Raw genomic sequence first — 11154 nt, forward strand, 5'->3', positions numbered from 1 at the left:
CTAGTTGTCATTCAAGAGCATGAATTACCGATCCTTGTGTACCTTTTACCTATAGCAGGTGCATATTTGTTTCTATGTACAACTTTGTTGGCTAGGTTAGGGCCCCACGTGGCCGACCACTAATCTTTGACCTTAAAATTTTTCCACAAGGGAAAATTCATTACATTGCAAGGTGACACAAACATGGGACCAGGGCAAGCTCAGGTACATTAGTTGAGAAGGATGCAAAACACTAGAAGTATTGACGAAGTCTTCAATATAGGGAGAGTACAAGCTGATGCAACTAATGACATGTGGGGAGGAAATGATAGCTAACATGTCACCTGAAGTGGCTATGCTCTTATACACCTACAGAGGAATTTTCCAGGCACCAAAAGGTTTACCACCACAAAGACCTCAAAACCATTCTATCCCCTTGAAACAAGGCTCCAATCCAGTCAAAGTAAAACCTTATAGGTATTCCTAGAGTCAAAAGGAGCAGATTGAAAAGATGTTCAAAGAAATGTTGGACTAAGTAATCATTCAGCCCAATAGTAGCATATTCTCATCTCCTATTATCTTAGTGAAAAAGAAGGATGGAAGTTAGAGATTTTATGAAATACAGTTTTCCAATGCCTACTGTAGATGAGTTGTTGGACGAATTGTGTGGTGCTGAGTATTTCTCAAAGTTGGATTTAAGATCGTGTTATCACCGAATCTTGATCCAACTAGAAGATAGACACAAGTCTGCTTTTAGAACCCACTATGGTTATTATGAATGGTTAGTCATTCCATTTGGGCTAACAAATGCACCAGCTACCTTCTAATGCCTCATGAATCATATTTTTCAACATGATATGAGGAAATATGTGTTAGTTTTTTTCTTGACGACATTCTTGTATATATGACAACTTGGAAGGATCACCTCACACACCTGGAAACAATTTTATAGGTATTAGAGCAAAATACCTTATATGTGAAATTATCAAAATATGCTTTTGGGGTGGAAGATATAGAGTACTTGGAACATGTGGTGTCAGGGAAAGGTGTAGTAATTGAGGCAATTAAAGTAGAAGCAGTTCTCAAGTGGCCAAAGCCTACAAATTTGAAGCAGTTGAGAGGATTTTTAGGCCTGACCGACTACTATAGACGATTTATCAAGTCTTATGCTAAGATAGCAGCACCTTTAAAAGACTTGCTAAGGAAAGATTCATTCTGTTGGAATGACACAACACTACAAGATTTTGAAGAACTACAAAGCATTGTCACTTCAACACCGTTCCCACCTCTACTAAACTTCCAACACACTTTTATCCTAGAAATTGACGCCTCGGGAATTGGAGTGGGGGCAATTGTAACACCCCATATTTTTCCATTTTAATTTAATTGAGATTTAAATTAAATAATTGGAATTGTGTGGTATTTTAATTGAAGCATTGGAGAATTATAAAGAAAAGTGTTATTGGGCTTGTGGAATAATTAGTAGAGGGGAGGTGTTAAGTGGTATAAGCCATACTAACTATTAATCAATTTTCATAAAATAAGGGGATTTTTTGAAAAATAAATAGAAAGCCAAAAAGGAAGAAGAAGAGCAAAGTAGAGAGAAAGCAGAGAACGTGAAAGTGCGAAAGAGCAAGGAAGAGGAAGAACCAAGATCAACCTTCGAGGTAAGGGGGGACTCATCCAATTGTCATTTATTATTGGGTTTTGGATGATAATATTGAATTAGGGTTATTGTTCGTGTTAATTGTAATGTATGTTAGGTTTTAGGATTTTGAGATTTTAGGTTCAATTGTATGTTTGGGTGCAATATAATGTGTATGAAAGATTATGGATGTCAATTGAATTTGTGTGATGTTAGAACTATGTTAGATGGCTGGAATTAGTGATGTGTTGGTGTGAAATTCGGGTTGGTATGAAATGGTATGAGTAGAGGGACTGATATGCTGTCAAAACTATGATTTTTGGTTCTTAGTACGATGTAACCAGGTAGCAGCCATGCTGTAACCGGTTACTGCGTGGAAAATAGTGAAATTAGGCAATTTTGGCTGCTGTAACCGATTACCCTCCCTGGTGTAACCGGTTACATGAAAATTTCAATAATAGAGAATAGGTTGACGTAAAGGCGTAACTGGGTAACGCCCATGCTGTAACCGGTTACACCTGATGTTGTTTTGAAAAATATTTTGTAAAACTCATATCTTTTGAACCGTGCGTCCGTTTTAAGCGCCGTTTCGAACGTTGTGCCCATAATTAAAAATCCTATCTAACTAAATAATATTTTGGGACAGTAGCCGAACTTATTTTTAAAACCTCGATTAAATTATATGTTGATGTTATGCATTGTCGACATACGTGGCCTTATGTAACAATGTGATCAATGTGATTATGATATGGCTATATTGCGATTGTGATGATTGTTGAGATTGATATATGATTAATTATTGAATGATGCTGAGACATGTACATACTTGTTATTGATTATGATGGTGAGTTAAAATGAGACGATGTGGCAAATCGGATCGGCGATGTTGTAAGTATGTTATGTGTGTGCATTCATTCATAAATCATATGGTGGCTGAATCCAGAAGATGCGTTGGATCAGTGAGGGCATAATTCCCATTGTGTGGAATTTGTGCCGATTAGGACGTATCTTGAAGATGTTGGATCGGTCGGGTGGGTTAATCTCACGTTTGGTACCACATGCATAGTGTCAGTACATTACATATGCATTATTATTATGACATGATTGGATGGTTTTCAGTGTTGTATTCAGTGATGTAATTGCGTTATTGTTGATGAATGTTTTCTTGAAAATCTGAATACATGCAATTGGGTGAATGATAAACTAATGATATATTATTGTTTATGATCTAATAACACTTGTTAATTGTGAATGAAACTCACCCTTACATGTTGATATTTTTCAGATTAAGGAGTAGCGGCATCTTGAATTGGTGAGGATACCTCATAGGCTAGTCCGTAGTTCGTGTCGAGTCATGCTTTGATTTGTAACACTGGGGAACGATAGACTTAGAGTTACTTATGATACTCTATTTTTGCTGTTTTGGATTATGTATCGTTTGATTTATGTTTTGGTGATGTCTTACAACACCGTTGAATGATATTCCGCTGTGTTGATCACGTGTTTTGATATTTTGTGGATCGTTCCTAATAAAGCATGACAGATGATTTATGGTTTTAATTATTTTTCTTAATTGTGGCACCCTTGTTTTATGTTTACTCTTATTATTATTATAATTGCCGCGGGGGTTAATAAGGGTGTTACTTACAACAATCCTACAAAAGAACAATCGCCCGTTAGCATTTTTCTCAAAGAAGCTAGCACCAAAAACCAGAAGAAATCAACTTACTTAAGGAAATTCTAGCTATATCTAAGGCTATTGCAAAGTTCAAACACTACATATTGGGGAGCAAGTTTATAATTAGGACTGACCAGAAGAGTTTAATAAGTTTGGTGGATCAGAGCCTACAAACACCTGAGCAACAAGAATGGTTACATAAATTCATGGGTTATGATTTCATAATTTAGTATAAGCCAGGTAAGGAGAATATAGTTGCAGACTCTTTGTCTAGAATGTTAATGATGTCATGGTCTGAACCAAAAACATAATTTATGCAACAACTTTTGGAGGAAGTCGACAAGAATGACAAACTGCAAGAACTCATAACTCAATGCAAAAATCAACCACAGCTGAAGCCTCATTACACCACCATGGAAGGACTACTTTATTTGAAAGGTAGGGTTGTTATACCAGAAAATTCCGAACTGATTCAATTGATTTTGAGGGAAAACCATACTTCTCCTATCAGGGGCACTCGGGAAATTCTAGAACCATGACTAGAATTGTTTACTAATACTTTTGGCACAATATGAAGAAAGACATTGAAAAGTTTGTGCAGAATTGTGCTATATGTCGACGAGAAAAATCTTCTCATAGTTTACTAGCTGGGTTCCTTCAACCATTATCCATTCCATTTCAAATTTTGGAAGATGTTGATATGGATTTCATTACTGGACTACATTCTATTAGCTAAATTTTGATAATGAATTATGAAATATTTGAAATATAGCAAATAAAATTGGTTAATAGAGGGTAAAGACTGATTGTTATGTTTTATATTTTAGTGTGGTTAATATTATGTAATTTATTGGTTAATGAAGTAGTAAGCTTGATTAATAAATTACAAGTAAAATATGGGATTAATAACATATATTTTTGTAACTAATGCAACGATAAAATTGGTTAATAATAAACTTGTGTTACAAAAATATTTTTTATATAAATATTATTATTTTATTTAAAAATATTGTTCACCGTATAATAATACAATAAATAATGTTTAATATAAATAAAAAATTAATATTTTAACACTCAAACTAACACTATTCGAATAAGTTTTGTTTTATTAAATATATAAAAATGTTATTTTTTTTCTTTATTTTAATTCAAAGTATTCACTGAATCATTGTTCATTTAATAGTGTATATGATATTGGTTTTATGAGTGTACACATAACATTCTTCATGTAAATATTATTGTTTGATGTAAATATTGGTGTACAGTATAAGTGTAGGAATATCATTACTCAAACTTATTTTTCTTAAAGAATGTAAATATTACTGTTTGATGTAAATATTGGTGTACAATATAAATGTAGGAATATCATTACTCAAACTTATTTTTCCTAATAAATGTGTTGAACAACTTCATTGTATTTTCCTAATAAATGTGTTGGACAACTTCATTGTATTCTTGTTTTATCCATTATTTTTTATTAGAAAAAAACAAATTTATATAGAGAAACTTATGGATAACCCTGAAATTTAAAATGGAGCCCCTAAATCTCATCCTTAGAGGATGAGTGAATGTCTTGAACACCCTTCAATACCATGAGATCTTTCTAATTTGGATTAAATGCTTTCCTACTAAGCGACACATGGCGATCAACTTCTAGCTCTATCCTATGCATGTATCTTCACATAACACAAAAATATTTAAATCTCTTTTTTAATATATAAATATATTTGATTTTGAACATATCTTCTTATAAGGTATACAAATAATATTCTCACATTATTTCTACACATTTCAATATGTGTTCTAATGTAAACCACAATTAAACGTTTGTCATGTAAATCATAAAGCAAATACACTTTACGCATGCAGTATAACATCATTTTTATTGTTCATATTTTGTTTTCATTACTAAGAGTAACTAAGAATGTGTTTAAGGTTAAGTTATCGATTCAAGAAAGGTGAAAATTAAACATATTTGTTACATTTTGAAAACTGATGACTAACCCTGGCCAACCAGAGTAGGGTGTGGGTATTATATTTTACCTAACATACTCTTACTATTTTAAAATATTTCGAGTTCAAAAAGTAATGATACAAAACTAATTTGATTTGAAATCAATGGGCGTTTAACAAACAAAAAAAAAAAGATAGAGTACTCACTTCATTGGCGGAGCCTAGCATAGAGTTATGAAAAGGCCAAATGATACATTAAAATAATTATGATAAAAAATAGTTATATTATTTATTTATTATAGTAAATAATTAAAGAAAATAAATAATTTTTTTTTGTTTTTAGTTTCTATTGAGACCCACGGTTTAAATCACTTCTTACAAGAATTAGACAATAATATAAGGGTAGTTAACCCAAAGTTACAACTAATTCCACACCAATACACCGATACAAAGAACGCACAAAATCAAATTATATTAAACACCTCCTCAGATTTATACAACATTCCGATCAGACATGATCTTTACTATCTTTGTTAGTAGTAACAAATCACTCTCAAGACACAAATTCAACCATTCCAATCATATTATGTTTCTCAAGATCCTTTCCCCCTAAATGAAATCATGTTCCTACTTGATCAAATGGTCCAACAAACTGCTAATTCAAAAAATCAATGGAGGTTCAAATTAAAACTCCATGCAATCTTCAAAATTAAGAGCGGAAATTAACAAAACTGGTTGATCCTCCAAGTCCACACCAAGTCAACAACAAACATTTCTTCTACATTAGCATGCTTACTAAACAAACAAGAAAGAAATAAATGCTCCACATCTTCTTTTTGGATGAATCACAAATGACAAACTAAATCACGAGTACCAACAATGACCAATCTCCTTCTCAATTCCACCCTAGTTGGTAATTTGTTAAGCATCAACCACTATCCGAAAAGAAGCATTTTTCTTGATATCTTAGTTTTTCAAAGTCTAGCTAGCGCACACATCAAATTTTCTTCCACAACCTGCCATGTATTACGAATTTCATTCAACCTCATATAACTTTTCTTACCTTTGGTGAAAAAGACAACTAATGCTCCTTTTGCATTTCTATTGTTTCTCTGTTATGAACATGTTTCCATAATAGAAAGAAGCTAATCATTATCTTCTTTCTCGAACATCAGGCTCTACTATTCACCATAAAACCAGATCTTCGAGTCTTCTTCTAATTCTGATGAGTCATGTTCAGCCTCAAACCTCACCAGAATATTGATCCTTAAAGATCCATGAGCATCTTCCACCACCTTCAATCTAAACACCACTCCCTTAATCTTAACATTAAAATCCTCGTTCAAAACCATACACCACTTAGTTCTAACAAAATTCCGTTACATTTACTTTTGATTGATCTCTTGTTCCGTCAGCATAACACATATACGTCCTCGTCGGCTTGGTATTGAACTCGAAAAACTTAGGATTCCAAGCATGGCAGTAACACTGTAAATTCGTAACCATGTAACTCTTTAAGTTCACATCATTGGGTTCCAACTTCTTAATCTCTTTAAACCAAAACCATAACCAATACCTTCCATTGTCCACCAAATCCGCAAACTCTCCTAGTTCACTTTCTTCAAGCAAACATAGATTAGCTCCCATCAGAGTAACTTGGATTGCAAAATAACCCCCTGAGTAAAAAATGTCTTGGATATTATACGTCATCCATGTGGAACCATGTTTTACAAGACATTCAAGGAGATGATTAAAGCCAAATATGACAATCATGGTTTGCCTTTTATGACATTCTTTTGATAATGACAACTATGAGGACAACTTGGATGACAACTTGGTTTCATTGATAAAGATGCAGCCTTAAAGCATTAAGCCAAGAAAATATGTAAAGCGGTTAAAGATGCACAAGATAGTTTTTTTTCAAAGCTTTTCCTCCAAATAAAGCAAATGAACTAAGATTATTTGAAGATCTCTATCCTTTGACGATGGCATTCAAATTGAAGATATCTCAAGCCTCATATCCAAGAAGATTCAAACAAGTGCTTGTATGATTGGTTTATTCGGCAAGTCTTGAAGCTTAATAATGGGGAAAAGAGGAAGTGTGAAAGCTCACTCAGTCGTGTCTGAGTGAACAATGTTTTGTAAAAACACAAGGACATTCTCATAAAGTAATATGGATAAATCACACACACACACAGTCACACACTTAGACAGACACACACACAATAAAAATGTTTTAAAGGCTCTATTTCTCAAAGTAAACAACCTAAAAACATTTTGGAGCGTATCTAGTTGAATCAGGAATGATCATAATCTTTTGGAATAGTTTTGACTATTTAATCAATTCAACCTATACCCAATCGATTGTGCTTGTGCAACATTGTCCATAAACGTTTGTGATGGTGTCTTAATGGATGGAAACGTCTTTATATCCATTCTTTCCATTTTTAGCCTTTACAGACGATTATTTGGGGTTCTTAATTGATTGGCCTAAGGTATCAATCAATTAGATAATTTATTTTGGCCCATGGGTCTTTCCTTTTTTGTGTCAACCTCTAGCCTATAAATAGAGGCCTCCCCTTCACATTTTCTCATTTTGAAACGTGAGTTTTGTATCTCACACTCCTCACTCTCTTTCTCTCTAAAATATTTTTATACATTTTCTCACTATAATTTAGCCATTGTGCTTCAAAAAAGGTCTTGTGTTTAAGTGAGGTTCTTGTTCTAGAAACGGATAATATTGTAAATTCACCAAAGATATGTTTTTCGCTTAGTTGAATAATTTCTTATAAGGAAATGCTTGTTTAGGTTGAAAGTAAAACTCATTAAAAGCTTTGTTTGGGGATTTAGTTTTTAATTCGCTGATTCAGTTTGTAAGCTCAGCCCGTGTAAAAGCTTACTTTGGTTCGAGATCAACGTGTTGTAAAATCTCAAATTGTTTTGTGGTCACTATATGTAAAACCCTAGTTTGGTTCAAGATTAGCCTGGTGTAAAATATCATTTCGGTTTCTGGTCAGTCTGTATAAAACTCTAGTTTGGTACCAAGGATAGCCTGTTCAAAAAACCACATTTGGTTTACGATAAGTCTGTACAAAATATTGGTTTAGCTTGGGAAATAACTGCCTTTAGTTCGTGTTTGGAAGGAAGACTGGCTGCTCCTCTCTATTGTTCATTGTTTGGTTGAAAGTTAACTTGAAACTTTATTTTTCCTTGTATTAGGGGGTTCATGAGTTTAACCTATTAAAAGATCTTAACCATTACTAGATACTCTCAAGATCAAATCTTAGGAACATGATTAGGTCTTCTTGGTTGAACCTGTATAATTCTCTAATGTCATATTCTTAAAAAATGGAAATGAGAATAATAAGTTTTCAAACTATCGTTTTTCAAAGCCCCACAATTCACCCCCTCTTGTGTGTAGAGTCACATGTCTAACAAATGACATCGTAGCTTAACTTATGTTCAAAGACTAATAATCTCAGGAGGAAGATGACTTCCAACACCTCGTCTAACAAGAGATTTTTCCTAAACACACCTCAACTATTTAATGGTGTTAGGTTTGAACTATGGAAAGCTATATTCAAATTTTTTCATTCAAAGTATAGATTAATTATTATGGGAAATAATAATCAATGGTTTGTTTATTCCTACTCTCCTTGTAAATGAAAATGTAGTGTGTTCAGGTTCTTTATAAGAGGTATATTGAGTGTATTCAGGACAAGATAACTGTTGAATGAATACACAATTGAGTTCCTCTATTTCTCTGAGCGTAATGAATTGGGAGAATAAAAGAGGCATAAGATATCTCGATACATCAATGGCTTAAAGGAATCTTTGCAAGAGAAAATGGGTTTATAGACTATATAGATTGTGGTTGAGGTATCCAATCTAGCTTTGAAGGCAAAATTAAAGGAGAAATCCCCTCGAAAGTTCTCATCTTTTAGGTATTCTTCCCATAATAACTTTAAATTAGCATGCGGCAAGGAAAATAGTGTAACAACTAGGGATTCTAACCCTGAGAATAATGGGACTAGCAACCCTAGCGGTGTGCAACAAGGTAATGTGTTATCGTTGGAATGGAAGAGGTCATAGATCAAATGTTTGTCCAACAAGGAGAGTCGTTGTTGTTCTGGAAGAAAAGGAAGATGAATATGCAGGAGTTAAATTTGCAAAGGAAGAATCAGATGAGAGGGTAACTTTTATGTTGCAGAGAATTTCACTAGCATCCAAAGATGAAGGGCATCATAAAAATTTGTTTAAAGCACATTGTTTTATCAAGAACAAGGTGTATTGTAATATGATTGTTGAAAGTGGCAACACGAAGAATCTGGTGTTGCAGAAATTGGTAGATTATTTGAAGTTGTCTACCGAACACCATAAGAAGCTATACACCATCAATTGGGTAAGCAAGGGCTCCCAAGTTCGAGTGACACTAGCCTTCACAATTTCTATCTCAATCAGAAAATATTACAGAGAAGAGGTACTTTATGATGTTCTTGATAGGGATGTTTGTCATATTTTACTTGGTAAACCTTGAAATTTCGATAATGATATTAGTTATCGAGGATGGGATAACGTGATGATATTTACACAAGACACACATAAAATTGTTATGGCTCCTGTTTTGCACTTTGATAAGAATGTAGGAGAATAGAAGTCTAATTTCTTGGTGATGACACCAAGTGAAAAGGAGCTTGATTAGGCTGTTAAAGAAACCAAATTTCTTTTTTCAAGTAGTAAGTAAAGGGTTGGCGAGTATTGTAAAGGAGGAAACAACAATTCCAGAAGAAATGATAGAGATCCTAGAGAACTTCAAAGAATTGACCGCATATTAGCTACCAAACAATTTGCCTCCTATGCGAGATAAATGCTGAAAAATTAAATCTTTTAATGTGGGAGACGAAAGCAAATCTTTTAATTTTATTTTTTACGGTCCAATTGTAAACAAAGAAAAAATTTTCAAATAAATTTTGAATAAAACTTGATTATATTTTAATTAATTTTTTTAAAAAAGTTATCAAATTTAAAAAAAAAAACATGCATTTGAATCGTCGGTTTTCAAAAAAACGTTAGTTTATTGATTTTTTTTCTACTGATTTTGACAGATTTTCACTTATTCACTATCATATTCAATCCAATAATGAAACTAGACCGATGATCTTTTCGGTTTCTAATTCGACCGGTCCGACCAACCATTTTAATTTACTTTAAAACAGTGAGTGGAAATCAAGTGATGGATATTGGTACTATTGAAGACTACCACAAACGCCTAATGAACGTAACTTGTTTGTTGGGAGATAGCATGGCAAATGAAAAGGTTAGCAAAGACAACAATCCAAGTAAAGTCCAAAAATCCAAAGAGTATGCAATTTTGCCAACACAAAACTACAACCTTTTATTCACTCTTTCTTACAGAATCTGAATTGCTAGTTAAGGAGAGTAATAACGTAGGACCCATTTTTTGTTGGGAGGTTTCTCGACAGATAAGTTGTTCCCTATCACTCATGCACGGCACTTGTCTAAATATGCCACGTAGAACTGTCACTAGTTTCACATGCCACGCAAGCTTGTTTTTAAGAGAGTATGTGCTAAGTGTCGCAAAGACATGTTATGTTTCATCTGTTCCATTCTTGAGTGTTTTTTTCTTCTTCTTGAATTTGAATTAAAGATAAAAACGTATGCTATAATGTTAGAATATTACAGCTGCTGTTGCTTTTTTGTGTGACTATAGTACATTTTTTCTATCTTGGGTAAGGAATGAATTACGGTAATTTGCATTCTTGTTTGAAACGCATTGCACTTTTGCTTTTGGATAAAAGCAAATTTTACTGAGAAACAATATATGAAAGATATAGCTCTTATTATGTATATATTGAGACATTATTTGTTAAGTTGCTTT

This window comes from Vicia villosa, linkage group LG5, assembly GCF_029867415.1.
Source record: "Vicia villosa cultivar HV-30 ecotype Madison, WI linkage group LG5, Vvil1.0, whole genome shotgun sequence".
In the NCBI taxonomy this organism is placed as follows: Eukaryota; Viridiplantae; Streptophyta; class Magnoliopsida; order Fabales; family Fabaceae; genus Vicia; species Vicia villosa.